General features: G+C 44.3%; 1 long non-coding RNA gene across 2 annotated transcripts in view; it reads left to right on the top strand.

Annotated features, from left to right (window-relative positions):
* Positions 1-21584, top strand: part of LOC132379159 (uncharacterized) — a 106096-nt gene that overhangs the window by 22473 nt on the left and 62039 nt on the right. Inside the window, exons 2-5 of one of the 2 annotated variants that reach the window (XR_009507322.1) lie at positions 706-832; positions 3662-3750; positions 11859-12115; positions 14421-14715. This is a non-coding gene — a long non-coding RNA (uncharacterized LOC132379159). The remainder of the gene's footprint in view (positions 1-705; positions 833-3661; positions 3751-11858; positions 12116-14420; positions 14716-21584) is intronic. The other variant, XR_009507323.1, reaches the window with a different exon arrangement.

Below are 21584 nucleotides of genomic sequence, written 5' to 3'. Positions count from 1 at the left end.
CAGACTCCCTTACCTCCTCTCTGACGGTAGCAATGAAAAGACAGCAGGTCCTGGGTGGAGAATGACACAAATCACAGACAGCAAAGATCACTGAGTGCAGTTCTGGTCAACTACCTACTGGAAGAACATCAGAAAGACTGAAAGAGTTCAGAGAAAATTTACAAAGAAGTTGCCAAAACTTGAGGACCTGAGTTATAGGGAAAGGTTGAATATGTTAGGACTTTATTCCCTGGAGCACAGGAAAATAATGGGATATTTTATAGAAGTATATATAATTATGAGGGTATAGATAGAGTAAATGGAAGCAGGATTTTTCCACTGAGGTTCAGTGAGACAAGAGGTCATGGGTTCAGGGTGAAAGGTGAAATGCTTAAGGGGAACCTGAGGAGAAGCCATGTCACTCAGAGCGTGGTGAGAATGTGGAAGGAAAGTAGTGGATGTGGGTCTGATTTCAACATTTAAGAGAAATTTGGATAGGTACATGGATGGGAGAGGAATGGAGGGCTATGATCCGGGTGCAGGCCAATGGGATTAAGTAGAATAATAGTTTGACATGGACTAGATGGGTCAAAGGGCCTGTTCTTGTGCTGAACTGTTCTATGATGATCACAAGCTGTATGAAAAACATTTGAATGTGTTGGGGAATGTAGCAGGAACACCCTTAATGCAATTACTGGAGGATATAACTTTGTTCTTTTTAATAAGGTGACCTCAAATGGTGCAGTTCCCAGGAGAAGCTTTTATCTCAGATCAGCAGTAAGGACTGCATCAATAAGACTAATGTGATCCACGCAGTTCGACACTAAACGATGTAGGGCTTTTATTAACTGAGGTGAGTGTGAAGAGAGCGCAGTACACAGCGTATAATGAATATTTTAATGGAATCATCTATCACTTTAATAATTTTTATTACATTCTTTGTCTTATACTGTTATAATTAAGCTATAATGGATGCCTGTGTGAGATGCGGCCGGGAAGAGAGGATAGACAGGCCGATTGAAAGGTGACTCTGTCTGACTCGATCTTTCAATCTTCTCTGTAATCCTTCATTCCACAGAACAAGTAAATGTTGATGTTTAGTGTTTAATCAAAGCTCCTGGAGTCTGCAGGTACAACAACATGTAAACTGTCTTTGCTGAAATCTCTGGGTACATAAGATGAGCCTGTGCTTTTACAGCTCTGCTCGTGTCCCCAGCACCGGGTAGTCTTGCCAGCAATGTAATGTGGAGCCTCCACAGGCAGTCAGAGCAAAGCAAGCTCCCACAAGCACAGATGAAATAATCTCAATAAAGGCCCAGAACGTCGACTGGTTTTCCTCTCCAGAGATGCTGCCCGACCTGCTGAGTCCCTTCAGCAGTTTGTATGTGTTCTCTGGATTTCTAGCATCTGCAGAATCTCCTGTGTTTTTGGGTGACCAGATTACACTGCTTCAAGTGAGATTATCGGACAAAACCAGTTTAGTCACTTGAGTGTGTGTAAAAGGTCCCGCCCCTCTGTTCCAAGGAAGAAATGCTGATTTGCCCCCGGGTGGAGGGTGATATACTCACAGTTGACAGTTTTAATACACATGATGTAGTTGTTTTACAAAGGTTAAGTTGCAGGTTGAGTCAGTAGAGAGGATTGCAATGTTAGAATTTTAGGTGTCCTGAAGAGAAGTGACAGGCACCATATAAATGCAGCTTTGTTTTTTTTCCAGTTTGCTTCCAGGATAAATATTGGTTAGGATGCACTCCACGTTCTGTTGAGCTTGTGGCTTGATATGGCCAATGCACACCAGAGGCTCTCAGTTTAATGAGATGCTCAAACATCGACACTCCCTCTGGACAGTCACCAGAAGCTTTGCTGCCGGACCTCCAGAGCTTGACACCATGACTAATCAAGAATCCATCAACCTTCACGCTTTAAATATACTCCACAACTTGGCCACCGCAGAAGATGGCAATGAATTCCACAGATTCACCACCCTCTGTCTAAAGGAGTTCCTCCTCACCTCTGTCCTAAATGGACATTCTGAGGCTGTACCTGCTATAGGAAAACTCCTCTCCACATCCACTCTATCTAGATCAATAGGTTTCAGTGAGATCCCCCTCATTCTTCTAAACCCCATTGAGTACAGGCTCAGATTCCTCTTATGTTAATCCTTTCATTCCCAGAATAATTCTTGTGTACATTATCTGGATCTTTTCTTAGATCATCATCATCATTACGTGCCATGCCACGTGATGCAGATGATCATGGTCTCATGACTGTGATTGCTCTTGGCAAATTTTTCTCCAGAAGTGCCTTCTTCTGGGCAGTGTCTTTACTAGACGGGTGACCCCAGCCATTATCGATGCTCTTCAGAGATTGTCTGCCTGGAGTCAGTGGTCACATAACCAGGACTTGTGATGTGCACCATCTGCTCCAATGGCTTCACGTATCCCTGATCGGGGGGCGGGGGCAGGGGAATAAGCTGGTGCTACACCTTGCCCAGGGTGACCTGCAGGTTAGTGGAGGGAAAGAGTGCCTTACACCTCCTTTGGTAGAGATGTAACTCCACCCTGCCATAAGGGGCCCAAAACTGCTCGCAATACTCCAAGTATGGTTTGGCCAATGCCTGATAAAGCCTCAGCATTGCATCCTTGCTGTTGCATTCTAGTCCTCTCGGAATTAATGCAAACATTGCATTTGCTGTCCTTTCTATTGTCTCAATCTGCAAGTTAACCTTTAGGGAATTCTGCACAAGGACTCCCAAGTCCCTTTGCACCTCTGACTTTTGAACTTTCTCCCCGTTTAGTAAATAGTGTGCTTCCCAAGCTAATCCTAGTGACTCACCACTATTCCCACTGGCAGGGGTTGCCAGAGCAACACTGTATCCAAGTGCTCAGAATCAGCTTCAGGTTTATTATCACAGTCATACAGAGTGAAACTTGTTGTAGTACAGTGCAACACAGAAAAAAATAGCATAAGCTACAATAAGATGTATTATAGTGCAAACAGAAAGTAAATAGTTGAGGTAGTGTTCATGGGTTCATTGTTCAGAAATCTGACGCTGGAGAGGAAGAAACTGTTCCTGAAATGTTATGTGTGAGTCTTCAGGCTCCTGTACCTCAGCACCAACACAGAGGCTGTGTACAAGAAGGGCCAGAGTCGCCTCTACTTCCTGAGGAGACTGAGGTCCTTCGGAGTATGCAGGCCTCTCCATCACACGTTCTACCAATCTGTTATTGCCAGTTCAATCTTCTACGTGGTGGTGTGCTGGGCAATGACATCAACATACTGATTAGAAAGGCTGGCTCCGTTACAGGAGTCAAACTGGACTCACTGGAGGCTGTGGTCGAATGGAAAATCCTGGCAATTCTGGACAATGTTTCTTACCCTCTGCATGCCACCTTGGCGGAACAGAGGAGCTCTTTTAGTAATAGACTAAGACAATTGTGCTGCTGCAAAGAGCTCAATATGAGGTCATTCTTACCCTGGGCCATTAGGCTCTACAATGAATCAACCTATAGCCGGGGAAGTGATGACCCCCTCCTGTTAGACTGTTGTGGTAACTGATTTTTTATTCTTTTGTTCTTCTAATATTGGCATATCTGTGTACTTGTGCTACGGTGACATTGTAATTTCCTTAGGGATCAATAAAATATCTATCTATCTAACTATCTGCCTTCTCTGATGTTAGTAATGAGAAGAGCACATGTTCTGGGTGGTGAGCATCCTTCACGGAGTCCGTGGAAGCAGAGTCCTGGGCTTCGGCGTAAGGGGACTTCGGTAAGCTTGTGTGATTGCTCACTGAGGGGAAGAAGGTAAGGTCGCTAGGTGCTTTTTAGACTTATTCTATTAATCCAGTTCAGGTATGGGGGAGACAGTCAGAGCAGTGGTGTGCTCCGTATGCGGTATGTGGGAAGTCAGGGTCAACACAGTTGTCCCTGATGACCACACCTGCAAAAGGTGCGTCCGGCTGCGGCTCCTATCAGCCCGAGTTAGGGAGTTGGAGCAGGAGCTGGATGAACTACGGATCATTCGGGAGGCAGAGGTAGAGATAGATAGGAGTTATCAGGAGGTAGTCACACCAAAAAAACCAAGAAGTGGGCAGATGGGTGACAGTCCAGAGAGGCAGGGGGAGCAGGCAGAGAGAGCAGAGCACCCCTGCGGCCATTCCCATTAACAATAAGTATACCGTACTGGATACTGTTGATGGGGATGACCTACCAGGAATGAGTTGTAGTTGTCCTGCCTCTGGCACAGAGGTTGAACCCTCAACTAGAAAGGGGAGGAGGGAAGAGAAGAGAGCGATAGTTTTAGGGGATTCTATAGTCAGGGGGGCAGATAGGAGATTTTGTGGGGCAGATCGGGAGTCTCGGATGGTATGTTGCCTCCCTAGTGCCAGGGTCCGGGACATCTCAGATCGGGTGCAGGCTATTCTTGAGAACGAGGGCATGAACCCAGATGTAGTGGTCCATGTAGGGACCAACGATGTAGGTAAGGTGAGTGAGGGGGTTCTGCTTAGAGAGTTCAGGGAGTTAGGAGTGAAGCTGAAAGGCAGGACCTCCAGGGTGACAATCTCGGGATTGCTACCTGTGCCACGTGCGAGTGAGGCGAAGAATAGAATGATTATGCACATTAATACGAGGCTGAGAGCATGGTGCAGGAAGGAAGGGTTCGGGTTTTTGGATAATTGGTCTTTGTTCCAAGGACATTGGGATCTTTTTCGAAGGGACAGTCTACATCTGAACCGGAGGGGTACTAACATTCTTGCAGGAATGTTTGCCAGTGCTGCTTGGGGGGGTTTAAACTAGATGTGCAGGGGGCAGGGATCCAGATCCAGAGGGTTGGTCAGAGGAGCATGGGGTTAAATGTGTAGAAGGTTTGGGTGATCTTGAGAAGGTCATCAAAATTCAAGGTGCAATTAGCCCAATGGAAGTTCAAGGAGCTGGATTAGGTACAATAGACAGAGTTTTAAGCAAAGAGAGGAGGAATGGGCTAAGAATTCTATACTTGAATGCGCGTAGTGTCAGAAATAAGACAGATGAGCTTGAAGCTCAGATGAAAATGGGGAACTACGATATTGTTGGGATAACGGAGACATGGCTGCAAGGGGATCAGGCCTGGGAATTGAGTGTACCAGGGTATACGTGCGATCGTAGAGACAGAAATATGGGAAGAGGGGGTGGGGTGGCCCTGTTGGTGAGGAATGAGATTCAGTCCTTATCAAGAGGTGACTTGGGAACAGGGGAAGTAGAGTCTGTGTGGATTGAGCTGAGGAACAGTAAGGGTAAAAAGACCCTAATGTGTGTTGTGTACAGGCTCCCAAACAGTAGCGTGGATATTGGGTACAAGTTGATTAGGGAGTTAACATTGGCATGTGCTAAAGGTAATGCAGTCGGTATGGGAGATTTCAACATGCAGGTGAACTGGGAGAATCAGGTAGGTGCTGGACCCCAGGATAGGGAGTTTGTGGAGTGTCTAAGGGATGTATTTTTGGAACAGCTTGTGCTTGAGCCAACCAGGAACGAGGCTGTTTTGGACTTGGTGATGTGTAATGAACAGGAATTGATAAGTGATCTTGAAGTAAAGGAGCAATTAGGAAGTAGTGATCATAACATGATAAGTTTTTATCTACAATTTAAGAGGGATAAGGGCAGATCAGAGGTGTCAGTGTTGCAATTAAATAAAGGAGACTATGAAGCCATGAGGGAAGAGCTGGCCAAAGTTAAATGGGCGGATGCCCTGGCAGGAAAGACATTGGATCAGCAGTGGCAGATATTCTTGGGCATAATACAAAAGATGCAAATGCAGTTCATTCCAATGAGAAGGAAGGTTTCAAAGAGGGGGAAGGGGCCACAGTGGTTGACAAAGGAAGTCAGAGATTGTATAGCATTAAAGAAAAAGAAGTATGACAGGGCTAAGATGAGTGGGAATACAGATGATTGGGAAAGTTTTAAGGAACAGCAGATCTTAACTAAAAGAGCACTACGGAGAGAAAAAATCAGGTATGAGCTCAGTCTAGCCAGGAATATAAAAGGGGATAGCAAAAGCTTTTTTAGCTATGTGAAGAGAAAGAAGATAGTTAAGAACAATGTTGGTCCCTTGAAGAATGAATTGGGAGAAATTGTTATGGGAAACAGGGAAATGGCAACAGAATTTAATGCGTACTTTAGATCTGTCTTCACCAGGGAGGACACAAGCAATCTCCCAGATGTATGGATGGGCCAGGGTCATAAGATATCAGAGGAATTGAGACAGATTGGCATTAGGAAAGAAACTGTGATGAGTAGACTGGTAGGACTGAAGGCTAATAAATCCTCGGGTCCAGATGGTCTGCATCCGAGGGTTCTAAAAGAGGTGGCTCAGGAAATTGCGGATGCATTGGTAATCATTTTCCAATGTTCCTTAGATTCAGGATCAGTTCCTGAAGATTGGAGAGTGGCTAATGTTATCCCACTTTTCAAGAAGGGAGGGAAGGAGAAAACAGAGAACTATCGCCCTGTTAGCCTAACGTCAGTCGTGGGGAAGATGCTTGAGTCCATTATTAAGGACGAAATAGTGGCACATCTTGATGGCAGTAATAGGATTAGGCCGAGCCAGCATGGATTTACCAAGGGCAAATTATGCTTGACTAATCTGTTGGAGTTTTTTGAGGGTGTAACAAGGATGTTAGACGAGGGTAAGCCAGTGGATGTTGTGTACCTAGATTTTCAGAAGGCATTTGATAAGGTGCCACATAGGAGATTGGTGAGTAAAATCAGAGCTCATGGCATTGGGGGCAGGGTTTCAACATGGATAGAAAACTGGTTGGCAGATAGAAAGCAAAGGGTAGCAGTGAATGGGTGTTTCTCGGACTGGCTGGAGGTGGCTTGTGGGCTACCACAGGGCTCTGTATCGGGACCACAGCTCTTTACGATTTATGTCAACGATTTAGATGAGGGCATTGAAAACTATATCAGCAAGTTTGCTGACGATACTAAACTGGGTGGCAGTGTGACATGCGAAGAGGACGTTAGGAGAATACAGGGAGACTTGGATAGGCTGGGTGAGTGGGCAGATACTTGGCAGATGTCATTCAATGTGAATAAATGTGAAATTATCCACTTTGGAAGCAGGAACAAGAGGGCAGAGTATTGTCTGAACGGTGTAGAGTTAGGTAAGGGAGAAATGCAAAGAGACCTAGGAGTCCTAGTTCATCAGTCAATGAAGGTGAATGAGCAAGTGCAACAGGCAGTGAAGAGGGCAAATGGAATGTTGGCCTTTATTACAAGGGGAATTGAGTACAAGAGCAAGGATGTCCTTTTGCATTTGTACAGGGCCCTGGTGAGACCACACCTGGAATATTGTGTACAGTTTTGGTCTCCAGGTTTAAGGAAGGACATTCTGGCAATTGAGGAAGCGCAGCGTAGATTCACTAGGTTGATTCCTGGGATGGCAGGGCTGTCTTACGCAGAGAGATTGGAGAGATTGGGCTTGTACACGCTGGAATTGAGGAGATTGAGAGGGGATCTGATTGAAACATTTAAGATAATTAAAGGATTTGATAGGATTTAGGCAGGAAATATGTTCCAGATGTTGGGAGAGTCCAGTACCAGAGGGCATGGATTGAGAATAAGAGGTCAGTTATTTAAAACAGAGTTGAGGAAGAGCTTCTTCTCCCAGAGAGTTGTGGAGGTGTGGAATGCACTGCCTCGGAAGACGGTGGAGGCCAATTCTCTGGATGCTTTCAAGAAGGAGCGAGATAGATATCTGATGGATAGGGGAATCAAGGGATATGGGGACAAGGCAGGGACTGGGTATTGATAGTGAATGATCAGCCATGATCTCAGAATGGCGGTGCAGACTCGAGGGGCCGAATGGTCTACTTCTGCACCTATTGTCTATTGTCTATTCATGATGGATATCACCTTCGTGAGGCTTTGGCTGTTGAAGATGTCCTTGATGATGGGGAGGTCTGTGCCCATGACGGAATTGACTGAGTTTACAACTTTCTGCAGCTGTTTCTAATCCAGTGCGTTGGCTCCCTGATACCAGACAGTGATACAACCAGTTAGAATGCTCTCCACAGTAGAAATTTGCCAGAGTCTTTGGTGACGTACCAAATCTTCCCAGTCTCCTACCTAACGATAGCTGCTGGCGTTGGACTCTCTGCAGCAGTACCACGCTGGAGTGTCTGTCCTGACTGTGTGCATAAGGCCCTGGAATTTCACCACCCTTTCTGACTGGTTAACTCATTAGATGCATCATTCATTAATAATTCCAATACCTTGCTGTTCAGACAGGTGTTGATTCAAACCGTAGCGGGTGAACATTCAGAGTGTGTTCTGAGTGTGGAATGTGGCAAGTTACCAGTTGGGAATCCATTGTGAAATTGTGACCGTTTACCATTAATGGATTCCTATTTTTCCATTCACGTTGTGTTTGGTATCTTCAGCACACGGTCGGGAGGAACGGTTACCTTCCCAACTGTGTCACTCTGGATGTCCACCTCTGCTTCTCCACTAGGTTGTGCTGTGGTCACAGACGCCTTGGAAAAGATAATCCACTTCATTTCCAACCTTCCTCAGAGATAAAATCTGCTTGTTTAATTTTAATCAGTTGACCATGGCACTGTTAAATTATCATTTTTCATGTTATCATTGACATTATAAATGAACACTTATATAAATTATATAAATGGTGCATGATTTAAAATTGAATGCATGAACCTCTCCTCTCACTTGATCCCGTTCTCTCGTGGATTCATTACAATAGAGCCTTGACACTTCAACTGTAAATCGGCCTCTTCATTGAACTTTGACTTTCTAATGGTGGACACATGAGTAAGGGACATCAGTTATCTAATATTTATTTATGTGGTAACAGGCCCTTCCAGCCAAATGAGCCTGTGCTGCCCTTTACACCCACGTGACCAATTAACCAACTAACCCACACATCTTCAGGATCATGAGAGGGAAGCTGAGCACCTGCAGGAAACTCAAGCAGTTATGGGGAGAGTGTACAAACTGGTGGGAATTGAACCTGGTGCTGTAATTGCGTTGTGCTAACCCCATGCTTGTGAAATTTGTTGCTTTGTGGCTGCAGTACAGTGTAATACATAAAAATACTATAAATTGTAATAAGAAAGACAAATCTATAAAAAAAAATTCAATTCAATGAGTAGTGGAAAAAATTGAAAATGTTCATGGGTTCATTGTCCGTTCAGAAATCTGATGGTGAAGGGGAAAATACTAAAATATTGAGTATTGAACTAATGTAATCTTAAAATGATGGCATTGGATATAGTTGAAATGATTCTAAGACTGAAAACAATATTTACTTGGATTTATGTAGCAATTTTAAAGAGGATAAATATCTTGGGAGTGTTTACTGGCCCAGAATTTGTACACAGCGTCATCTACTTCCATCTTTCTGATGAAGTTGGTGCCGAGCTGCGGTCTCCGTCGAGGTTGTGACGGATTTAGTTAGTTTTAGGTTTGTAGGAGTGGCTTTGGGTGCTGCTCTGTTGCCACTGGAATGTGTGGTGATACTTGTGGGCTGCCTGCAGCTCATTCTTGGGTTGTTAACGCAAATGATGCATTTCTCTGTAAATTTCAATGACGTGCGATAAATAAATGAATCAGAATCTGAATGAGAACTTTCAGAAATGTCGTGTGCAGAGACTGAAAATACTGAAAAGAACTCAGCAGGGCCAAGGAGGGCACAGGGAGAGAAAGGACCGTTGTGTGAGGAACAAGCTGCTTTGGGGATAAGCTGTAGAGGTCATCTGGTCAATAGATTCATAGAGGTAGTTCAGATTCAGATTCAGATGCAGTTTATTGTCATTTAGAAACCACAAATGCAATGCAGTTAAAAAATGTGACAACGTTCCTCCAGAATGATATCACAAAAACACATGACAAAACAGACTACACCAGAAAATCCACATAACGTTTGGCAATCTCCAATCCAGAGTCCAGAGAGGCTGCTGCGTATTAATATTGCGCTACCGTCTTAGCGCTTTTCCCAGAAAGGAGCTCCAAATCCACCAGACAAAAACAAGACCAAAAACTAAAGCTACAAGACCTGCACAAAACCATATAGTTACAACATTTAGTTACGACAATGCAAACAATAGCATAATTGATAAAAAAACAGACCATGGGCACAGTAAAAATAGTCCAAAGATGTTAAAGGACTATAAATTCAAAAGAAATCACCACACAGCTTCCACAAGTCCCCAGGGTCCCGACAGACTCGCCATCTCACACCGGCGGCAGAAGGGAATACCCCCGCTATGGACTTCACGGCGCCGCCCGACTCAGCCTCGCAGACGCAGCACACACCGAAAGCGACCTGACTGCAGCGGACTCCGAGTCCGTCAAACCTCCGAGCCTCCGACCATCCCCTCTGGCACAGCTTTTCTGATCACCATCCCCTGCCGAGCGTATTAAGACGGCCTCACCAACGGCCATCGGCAACGCAACCCCAAGGACTGGGGGCCTGTTCTTCCCAGCAGAGACCCGGACCTCACAGCAGCAGCAGCAACAAAAAAGGTCTTCCTGGAGATTTCCTGATGTTCGATTATGATTGTGCATGGCACCCCACTTCACAAATAACAGATAATCAGCTCCGGAGTGGCCGCTGCAAGCTGCATCGTGCTGCCATCTTGGAAAAGATGGTTGGTGAGAGAGAACATGAATACATGAAGACCGAGAGACAGAGCACAAAGAGAGAGCCATTACAGCACCAAGATGCAGGGCTCTAGGACGTGACCTCCAGGACACAGAGTGAGAGAAAAGCTGACTCAGTTTACAGATGAAATGGTCATTATTGATAGAAATAGAGATAGTGTTAAACACAGGAAATTCTGCAAATGCTGGAAATTCAGAGCAACACACACTAAATGCTGTAGGAACTTAGCAAGTTAGGCAGCATCTATGGAAATGAATGAACGGTGAACATTTTGGGCTGAGACTGGAAAGGAAGGGGGAAGATACCAGAATAAAAAGGTGGAGGAGGGGAAGGAGGAAGAACCAGAAAGTGATAGGTGAAGCCAAAAGGTTGGGAAGGGAGGGGGGAGTAAGAAACTGGGAAGTGACAGGTGGAAAAGGGAAAGAGCGGGAGAAGAAGGAGTCTGATAGGAGATGTGAGTTGACCTCGAGAGAGAGGGAAGGAGGAGGAGCACTGGAGAAGGTGATAGGCAGGTGAGGAAAAGAGGTAAGAGACTGGAGTGGGGAATAGAAGAGCGGTGAAACGGGAAGAAAAAAATTACCAGAAGGAGAAATCGATGTTCATGCCATCAGGTTGGAGGCTATTTAGACAGAATGGAAGATGTTGCTCCTCCACCCTGAGAGTGGCCTCATAGCAGAAAAGGAGGTCATGGACAGACAAGTCGGAACAGGAAGAGGGAGTGGACCTAAAATGTTTAGGTCACCGGAATGGAGCAGAGCTGCTCAACAAAACAGTCTGCCAAGCTATGTTGGGTCTCACCAATGTAGAGAAGGCTGCATTGGGACCACCAGATATAGCAGATGACCCCAACAGATTTGCAGGTAAAGTGTTGCCTCACCTGGAAGGACTGTTTAGAGCCCTGAATGGAGATGTGGGACAAAGTGTATCGTTTCTATTGCTAGTAGGATATGTGCCAGGATGGAGATTAATGGTCTTAATGAAGTTAGTGAGTTAGTTGAAATTTTAGAATTCAGTGATTAGTCTGGAATTCTGCCCAGTTTCAAGCAGAAGATGAGGTGCTTTTTCTCAAGCTTATATGGAGCCATGGTGTGACAGGGCAGAAAGCTACAGGTCAGAATGGCAGTGGACAGAAATTTATGAGGGAGCCAACAGTAAGACTGAATCAGTACTCTGAAAAACGGACACACACTCTTAATTTGTTTTTTGTTCTGATGTAGAAGAGATCATATTGTGAATATGAACTATCGTACCATCTGCCATGGATAGTCCCAAGCTTGGCTGCAAAAGAAGGAGGGTTGTGCGTGGCTCTAGTAACTCCATCCCGTAAATACCCAGTGCTACAGAAATGCCAACAGAAGCTCTAAAGACCTCATCCCTGGGAGAGGAAGAATCTTTGTCTAGATAATGTATGGTCATGTGGTGAAAGCTGCAAGTTTGTGGAAGCCACAGGACCAATCGACCCTCTGTCATCCAGGTAGGCCCGGATGGAGGACTCTGGCAAGTTGCTGTCGGTGGCCTATGCACTAGCAGGGGTCATAGGGCTTAAAAAGAACTACAGAATACTATTGTCCACTATTGGTAGCCTATGATCCTGCAGGGGTGATAGGGCATAAAAAGAAGAACTATCGGACTCCACACTGAAATAAGTGCAAATGAATTCTCTAAAGTAATTGGTTGCTAGGCTAACCCAGTAACATAGCAGCCTTGGGTGTTGGCCAGGTGGAATGGGGAATATTTTCAACTGTGTTGGGAAAATCAGTGTAGAAACTGCAGACAGAGAAAACCTGAAACAATGCCCTTCTGCCCACAATGTCGTGCCACCCTTTTAACCTATTTCAAGCTCAATTAAACCCTTTCCTCCTACAACCTCCATAACCCACCAATTTTCTATTATTTATGTACCTATTTAAGAGTCTTTTAAATGTTCCTAATGTATCAGCCTCTACCACCACTCTTAGGCAATGCACTCTTGACATCCACCACTCCCTGTATAACAAAGCCTACCTTTGACATTTCTTTGACTGCCATCCTGGAAGAAGGCACTGGCTGTCTACTCCATTTATGCCTCTTATAATCTTATACATCTCTAAAGAAGAAAGCACTAGCTTGCTCAATCGTTCCTCAGAAGACATGCTCTCTAATCCAGGCAGTATCCTGCGAAGTATCTGCATCCTCTCTACAGCTTCTATATCCTTCCTATACTGTGATGAACACAATACTACAAATGTGCTCTACCCAGACTTTGAGGCTTCAATCCCCCAACTTATGAAGGCCAACACGCATTGTCCTTTTTAACCACCCAATTAATCTGTGTGGCAACTTTGAGAGATGTGTAGACATGGGCCTCGAGATCACGCTGTTCTTCCATACTGTTGAGAATACTGCCATTAACCTTGTACTAGGCCTTCAAGATGGACCTTCCAAAGAGAATCATTTCACACTTTTCCAGGTTGAACTCCATCTGTCACTTCCCAGCTCAACTCTGCATCCTGTCAATGTTCCAGTGTAATCTATGACAACATTCCACATTAACAGCAACATCACAAACCTTCGTGTCATCTGCAAACTTACTAACCCACCCTTCCATTTCCCTATTCAAGTCATTTATAAAAAGCACAAAGAGCGGGGTCCCAGAACAGGTCCCTGTGGAACATTATTTACAGAACTCCAGGCAGAATATTCTCTAGCTAATCCCACCTGCTGCCTTCTGAATCCACAAGCCAAGTTTCCCTGGATCCCATACTGTCTGATTTCCTGATTGAATGAAGATGAATTCCCTACAGGAGCACAAATATCACTAGAGTGATTATTGTGACACATAGCGAGAGACTAAATCAAAAGAAATCTAAAAAAATTCTGAATATATTTGAAGGCCAAAGACAATTTTTATTTAATAAATAAGAGATTCTATTCCTTTGGGTCATTCTTCAAAGTGTAAAAGTGTTGTGTGGTCCTGAGGTAGGATGCCAGAGACTGGTAAAATCCAGGGTAGTTCCTGTTCCCAATGTCAGTCATTGTTTAAACCCATCAAGGCAGAAGAGAAGTCCAGTGTTGGTAATCATCATCCTGTCCTGTTCTGGTTCCCGGCGGCCAACTTCCTGCTTCCAGGGAGTTTTTGCCTTGGCATATATCCAGGAAATCATCATCACCATTTCTCCACTCTGAGCTTACACATAACTGCTGATGTATTGGGCTCTTCTAAAAATGTATTGTACATAAATTAAAATAGGACAAAAATAATGATGGTGTGTCAGACTTTCTTAAAATAATGTAAAAATATTTATTTTCTTTTCTAAGTTGTTCTCTGACTTATCTTCTGAAAATCCTGTGCTGGTTCCACCTTGGTCAGAAGTCAAAGGGAGGCCCTGTCAGCTACCCGTTCTTCATGTAAGAACACAGCATTTAAAGCATACTGACTATCAGTGCCCAATTATGGTCCAGTCTACACACAACATCTGGGTACATAGTACCTCCAGAACTTGACCTTAACTGAGAAGAGTGCCCAAAGCACCACTGTCATCCATCTCCATCCCCATCCCTACCATCCCTTCATAGAAAAATGGAGGGCTTGTTGCCGACTGGTCTGTTGGGGGTTTGAGGTGTGAGGTTAATGGTTTTGTTGTTGTTTTTCTATGTGGAGCAAGCTGTTAATTATTTGAGTGAGAGCGAGGGTTGTGGGTTTGGGGATAGTGAGATTTGTTTTTTTGTGTGGGGCAGTTTGATGTTTTTCCTTTGATTGATCTCCGTGGTTTACTTTGTTTCATGGCTATCTGGAGAAGACATATCGCAAAGTCGTATTCTGTACAGCATACAGATGAAGACAGAAAACAGATGAAGCTTTGAACATTGTGAAGGAGCTGCTATGAGTAGCTGGTGCATATCACAAGTCCTGGATATACGACCACTGATGCCGGGCAGACAATCTCTGAAGAGTATTGTTAATGACTGGGGCCATCTGTCTTGTAAAGACACTGCCCAGAAGAAGGCAACGGCAAACCACTTCAGTAGAAACAACCATGATCATGGATAGAAAAAGGAATAAAAACAACAGCGTGAAGGGGATCTTCCCCACAGGTAAGGATCAAATTAAAGATGGAGGGAAGACCAAGATTTCCCATGTCAGGTGACATGGCACATGATGATGATGATGATTTAGGAGGGAAGGGTTAGGTTGATCTTAGAGTAGGTTAAAAGTTTGGTAACCCACTGTGGGCTAAAAGGCAGTACTGTGCTGTACTGTTCTATGTTCTATGTTAATCAGAGTCTGGAGCCTGCTGGCCAGTTAGGTTTAGAAAGTGCATCACTGCACTAATAGAACAAAGAGATGTATCAGAAATGTAGATCTGAAAAAGTCCAGTAGCTAAGAACAGAGGAATTAAAAACTAAAAGGCTAAAAGATAGCTGACCAACATGGTTGATCATTGTTATATCCTATAGATAAGAAACATTCTATCAAATTCTTAGATAAGAATTAATCAATCAATCAGATAGCCTCTATTAAAATAATGCAATACCAAAAGAAGCTTCCAGAATGATACAGATGTAATCACTAGGGGACACACTGAACAATAGTTTGTTCTGTACATACTGTGACCACTGGGAAACATACTAAGTAGTTAACAGGTATGTAAGTAGTTACAAATGTATACAAATACAAGCAGGTAATTAACTGCTGCAAAGAAAATAAAAATTAAACAGTTTAATTCAATGCAGGCTACACCACAAGATGGTCACACATTGGAGGAAATGTTCCAGCTAGTTCCTGCATCTGTCCTGAACCATCACAAGTCCAGCCCTCCTAACTTGCTTAATGAGTTTTTTTGAGGAGATCTGGTATGTCATCAGAGATTCTAGTAAATTTTTACAGGTGTATCATGGAGACCATTCTGACTGGTTGCATCACCATTGTGTTCAATTCTGGTCACCTCATTATAGGAAGGATGTGGAAGCAATGGAGAAGGTGCAGAGGAGAACTACCAGGATGTTTCCTGGTTTGGAGAACAAGTCATATGAAGCAAGGTTAGCAGAGACTTTTCTCTTTGGAGCGTAGAAGAATGAGAGGGGACTCGATAGAGGTCTACAAGATTATGAGAGGCATAGATAGGGTGGATAGTCATTACCTGTTTCCCAGGGCACCAATAACAAACACCAGAGGGCATACGTACAAAATTAAGGGAGAGAAGTTTAGGGGAGACATCAGGGGTAAGTTTTTTTTTACAGAAAGGGTTGTGAGTGTTAGGAATGACTTGCCAGGGATGGTGGTGGAGGCTAAAACATTAGGGGTATTTGAGAGCCTCTTGGACAGAAAGAAAAATGGAGGGTTATGGGGTAGTGTGGGTGTAGTACTTTTTTTAAGGATTATATGGGTCGGCACAACATGGAGGGCTGAAGGGCCTGTACTGTGCTGTAGTGTTCTGTGGTTCTATGGTTCTATCTGGTATAGAGACTCCTATGTATAGGATCAGAGGTTTGTAGCTTTGGATAGTTCTATTATGCCCCCAGCATTGAAGAAATGGTTTATACTTATCACGTATCAAGATGCAGGAAAATGGGGTTGAGAGGGATAATACATCAGCCATGATGGAATGGCAGTGCAAACTGCTCCTGGATCTTATGGTCTTATGATCTACACAGCGAAACTCTTACCTTGCATACTCTTCATACTGATCACATCATTACACAGTGCTTGAGGTAGAAGTCAAGTCAAGTCAAGACACTTTTATTGTCATTTCGACCATATCTGCTGGTACAGTACATAGTGAAAATGAGACAATGTTTTTCAGGACCATGGTGTTACATGACACAGTAAAAAAACTAGACTGAACTACGTAAAAAACAACACAGAGAAAAAAAATCTACACTAGACTACAGACCTACCCAGGACTGCATAAAGTGCACAAAACAGTGCAGGCATTACAATAAATAATAAACAAGACAATAGGGCAGTAAGTTGGTGTCAGTCCAGGTATCGGGTATTGAGGAGCCTGATAGCTTGGGGGAAGAAACTGTTACACAGTCTGGTCGTGAAAGCCTGACTGCTTTGGAGCCTTTTCCCAGATGGCAGGAGGGAGAAGAGTTTGTGTGAGGGGTGTGTGGGGTTCTTCATAATGCTGTTTGCTTTGCAGATGCAGCGTGTAGTGTAAATGTCCGTGATGGCAGGAAGAGAGACAAGGTATAACAACAAATGAATGCACAATAAAGTGTATAAACTACAGAGAAAGTGCAGTGTAGACAGACAACAAAGTGCAAAGTTATAAAGAGGTAGATTGCTAGACAAGAGTCCGTCTTATCGCACTCTGATACTATTCAATAGTATTATAATAGTGGGATAGATTGGGGTTTTGATTATGCTGATTGCCTTAATAAAGCAGCAAGAACTGTAGACAGAATCTATGGAAGAAGGCATTTCATGCACCTACTCCACTTTTCTTCAAGCAGAGGGTGGTGGTATATTAAAAAAAACTGCCAGAGGTGGTGGTTGAGGCAGATGGAATGACAATTTCTAAAAGAGGCTTTTGACATGGATTGGAAAGGTTTAGCTTAGATGGATATTGACAACTGGGGCTAGCACCTTAGTCAGCATGGACAAGTTGGGTTCAGGGGCCTCTTTCTGTGCACTATAAGTTTATATAAGCTTATCAATTCAACTCTCCACAAAGGTCAAGATATACAACAGTGTCATCATTAGCAATCTCCTTTATTGTTGTGAAACATGGACTGTTTACAGAAGACATCAAGACAGCTAGTACACTTCTACATTCGTGGCCTGAAGTCAGTCCTAGCTATTTGCTTGCAGAACTGAGTCACAAACTTGTAAGTCCTTGACAGAGTGGAGACCACAAGCATCAGGGCTGTGATCCTGAAAGTCAGCTTCAATGGCCAGGATATGTCATATGCATGGAAGACTCCAGAATCCCCACACAGCTACTGTATGAGTCCAGACGAAGGGTCTCGGCCCGAAATGTCGACAGTGCTTCTCCCTATAGATGTTGCCTGGCCTGCTGTGTTCCACCTGCATTTTGTGTGTGTTGTTGTTTGAATTTCCAGCATCTGCAGATTTCATGTTTACTGTATGACAAGCTATTTCTGGGAAAGAGGAACCAAGGAGGGACTGACAAGAGGTTCAGAGATTGTGTGAAAGCTAACATCACATATGCTGCACTTACTTTGAAGCAGCTGGAGCAGTACGCACAAGACTGGCCTTCTTAAGGCTCGCCAGCATCAACTTTGAGGAGAGGTGTTGTGCAGACCTGTTGGCCTGACTGAAAACCACGGCAGCAATTCCTCCAGCTGCCTCAGGACAGTTCCCCTGCCCTCACGGCGAATGGATTTACCACTCAATACTTCGACTCCGCAGCCACCTTCATGCCCAGAGCAGATGAGCTGCACAAGAAAGACTATCGTCGGGCATGACGCATCTCTATTGTAAGAGCATCATTCCAAAAGGTTACCTGTTTAATTCTTGCGTACAATTACTGTAAGCTCTAGGAAACCACTCGGTACAGTGAAGGTGGGGTTGGGGTAATGGTGCCACGCAAGTGGACTGAAGCATTCGATACCATGCTGAGTGCTGGGAACACAACTATTCTCAGTCTGTCAGGGCTTGGATGGAGCCCTGTGTGTGTGTTCCTGCCAAGTTTGCTGAGGGGATGCAGAGCAATGGGGAAACAAGCTCTGTACTGCATGAAGGAATCCTCTAGGGTCGATAGAAATACTTAAAAGATCAAAAATGTTGCAGAGGCTGGAAATCTAAAATAAACAAAAAGTGGTTCAAAATGTCAGGAACTCAGCTAGTATCTGCAGAGAGAGAGGGAGAGAGAGAGGGAGGAAGAGAGAGGGAGAAGGAAAGAGAGAGAGGGAGCAAAAGAGGGAGGGGGAGTGAGAGAGTGCGAGAGAGAGAGAGAAGGGAGAGAGAAAGAGAGAGGAGAGAAAGAGAGAGAGAGAGAGAGAGAGAGAGAGAGAGAGAGAGAGAGAGAGAGAGAGAGAGAGAGAGAGAGAGAGAGAGAGGAGAGAGAGGGAAGAGAGGAAGAGGGAGAGAATGAGAGTTAACGTTCCATTCTCAGAAACGAGAAAGAGAGAAACAAGTTAGGCTAAGTAGCAGTGAGGTTGGGAGAGGGGAAAGGACAGAGCAACACAGATTTTCCTGATTATACTGTGCTTGTTAAAGGGCACCGAGCATCTTTATCCCTACTGAGCAGACTCCAAGGAGATAGGAAAGAAGCTAAAAAGTCACTCCTCAAGATTTCCATTGTTAGGATTACTCCCCGTGTTTCATTGTAGCAAGGAGGAATCAGGAGAGGAGAGCCAGTAAAATACAGATGGAGATTGGCACCAGTGAGGAGTGCTTTGGATAACAAACAGACAGACAGACAGACAGACAGACAGACATACTTTATTGATCCCGAGGGAAATTGGGTTTCAGTAACAGCGACTTGAAGCAGTCTCTGGGGGCAGGGGAATGTGCACAAATTGGACAGGATACTCCTCAATAAAGTTGGGACCAACGTACTGCAAGTGCTGAGGAGGGTTTAAACCAGAGGGATTGCAAGTGGATAAGAGGGGAGAAAAGCAGGAAGTGGACATCAGTCAGAAGTGAAATCATTGGAAAGTAGAAACAAAGCAAATGAACAGAATTCCAGCTATCACATCACTGCATTGTTCAGAAACTGCACTGTGGCAGACAGGAAGGCTCCACAACAGATAGTTAAGTTGCCTGATGCATCACTGGCACCAGCTTACTCACCATCAAGGACATGTGTACAGAAAGGTGCCGGAGAAGAGCCAGTAAGATCATGAAGGATCCCACCCACCCTGCCCATGGACTGTTTGCCCCATTCCTTTCAAGAAGGAGGCTATATAGCATCCAAACCAGGACCATCAAACTCACAATAGTTACTTTTCACAAGTAGTAAAGCAGATAAGCACCTCCACTCACTAACCTGCCCCTCCACAACCCCAGCACCACAACACAAAATATACTGCAGATGCTGGGGTCAAAGCAACACGCACGACATGCTGGAGGAACTCAGCAGGTCGGGCAGCATCTGTGCAAATGAGCAGTCAACGTTTCAGGCTGAGACCCTTCGTCAGGACTGAAAAGGGAGGGGGCAGGGGCCCTATAAAGAAGGTGGGGGGAGGGTGGGTAGGAGAAGGCTGGAAGATGCCAGGTGAAAAACCAGTAAGAGGAAAGATCAAGGGGTGGAGGGGGGGAAGCAGGGAGGGGACAGGCAGGAAAGGTGAAGAAGGTATTTAAGGGGAAAGCACTATGGGTAGTAGAAGGAGGCATTATCATGAAAGAGGTAATAGGCAGCTGGAGGAGGAGGCAGAGTGAAACTGGGATGGGGGAAGGGAGAGGGAGGGAATTACCGGAAGTTGGAAAATTCAATGTTCATGCCAAGGTGCTGGAGACTACCCAGACGGTATATGAAGTGTTGCAGACCAAACTCAGGTCGGAGGAGCATTGGTGGGAGATATTTGTAGACCACGAAACGCTCTTTACATGACATAGGTCAGGATTCGATTTCAGAATTATTTATCATACGTACATTGAAACATACATTGGAATGGCTCGCTAACAGCTAACACATCTAAGGATGTGCTGGGAGAAGCTTGAAATTCTTTATTATGCACACATAATAACAGTCCACCAAAGCTCTGCAGAAAACACAACCGTGTAACCATGTGGGACTTTGATCTATATGTAGACTAGCAAAGGACGTTAGTAATAATGATGTGAAGAATTAAATCACTGGGATATCTGAAGATGGTTCTGAGGAACCAGCAAGGGAAAAAGTATTTTAGATTTAATATTGCGCAATGGAAAAGAATTATTGAATAATTAATGAATAATCTTATTTAAATTGGCATCCCCTTGGAGAAGGAGCAGTGATCAAAATGTGATGGGCTGTAATACTGAATTTGAAAGCGATAGAGTTCAATGTGAAAGCAGGGTCTTAATTAAAGACAGTGTTGTGTCACGAATCCCATGACAAGTTGAAAAGGACCAGCAGAAATGGAATACACCTGGAGTCTGGTTTACTATAAATTAAGACTATATTTATTACTACTACGAATTAATATCATTAAAACCGGATAATACGATACAGGTTATAAACTATTATATATATATCTCTCTGTAAATGTGTGTATGTGGATACAAAGATAACAGTCCCGGGGGTAGATATCAGTCTTACGGTGTCAGGTAAGTTTAAGGAGTTCAGTTCACTTTGTGTTGAGTCGAGTTGAATTGATGAAGAGAGAGAGAGTTAATTAAGTTGATGTTTAAGTTGGCAGTTTTAGTTGTTCTTGCTTCCGAAGTCTTTAGAGTTACTTTGTGTGAACCTCACACAGACACAGATGGACGGAGTCCCTTCTAGGGAATGGTCTACTAACCCACGGCACAGGTTCACCACCAGCAGACCCCCACAGGCAAGCCCCTACCCACACTGGTAATCACGGGTTGAAATTAATCGGTCCATGGCCTCCACCCTCGTGGTGGTCTTAAACTCCACCAGTGGTTTCTCAGGTAGATTCCGCAACTTCCCCGTGTCGTGTCTCCTCTGCCATTATCAGACCAAAAGCCCCAACTTTTTATAATCCATTCGAAATTCCAGCCATCCATTAGTTCAACCGCTCTGAGCTGTTACCATGGTGACTTCCCAGCTCGTGTCTCAGCTGGCGCTGTACTCTCTCTCTCAAGGTCACAATTAAAAATGTTACCAAAACCAAGTCAGAGTCCTCTCTCTCTTTTAATTGCCTCCTTGTTCATTAGACCGCTGAATTTTCTCACAGTTTCTCACCTGCATGACAGTTGAAATTGATAATGAGGGAGGTAACACCTTGGAAAGAGTGATAGGAATGAGCAGAGTGAATGTGGATTCATGGATGGAAAACCATGTTTGATTAATCTGCTGAGGTTCTTTGAGAATGTGACCTGTGGGAAA

Source organism: Hypanus sabinus, chromosome 21 (assembly GCF_030144855.1).
Source record: "Hypanus sabinus isolate sHypSab1 chromosome 21, sHypSab1.hap1, whole genome shotgun sequence".
NCBI classification, from domain to species: domain Eukaryota; kingdom Metazoa; phylum Chordata; class Chondrichthyes; order Myliobatiformes; family Dasyatidae; genus Hypanus; species Hypanus sabinus.
This window is presented reverse-complemented; position numbering and strand designations above follow the sequence as displayed.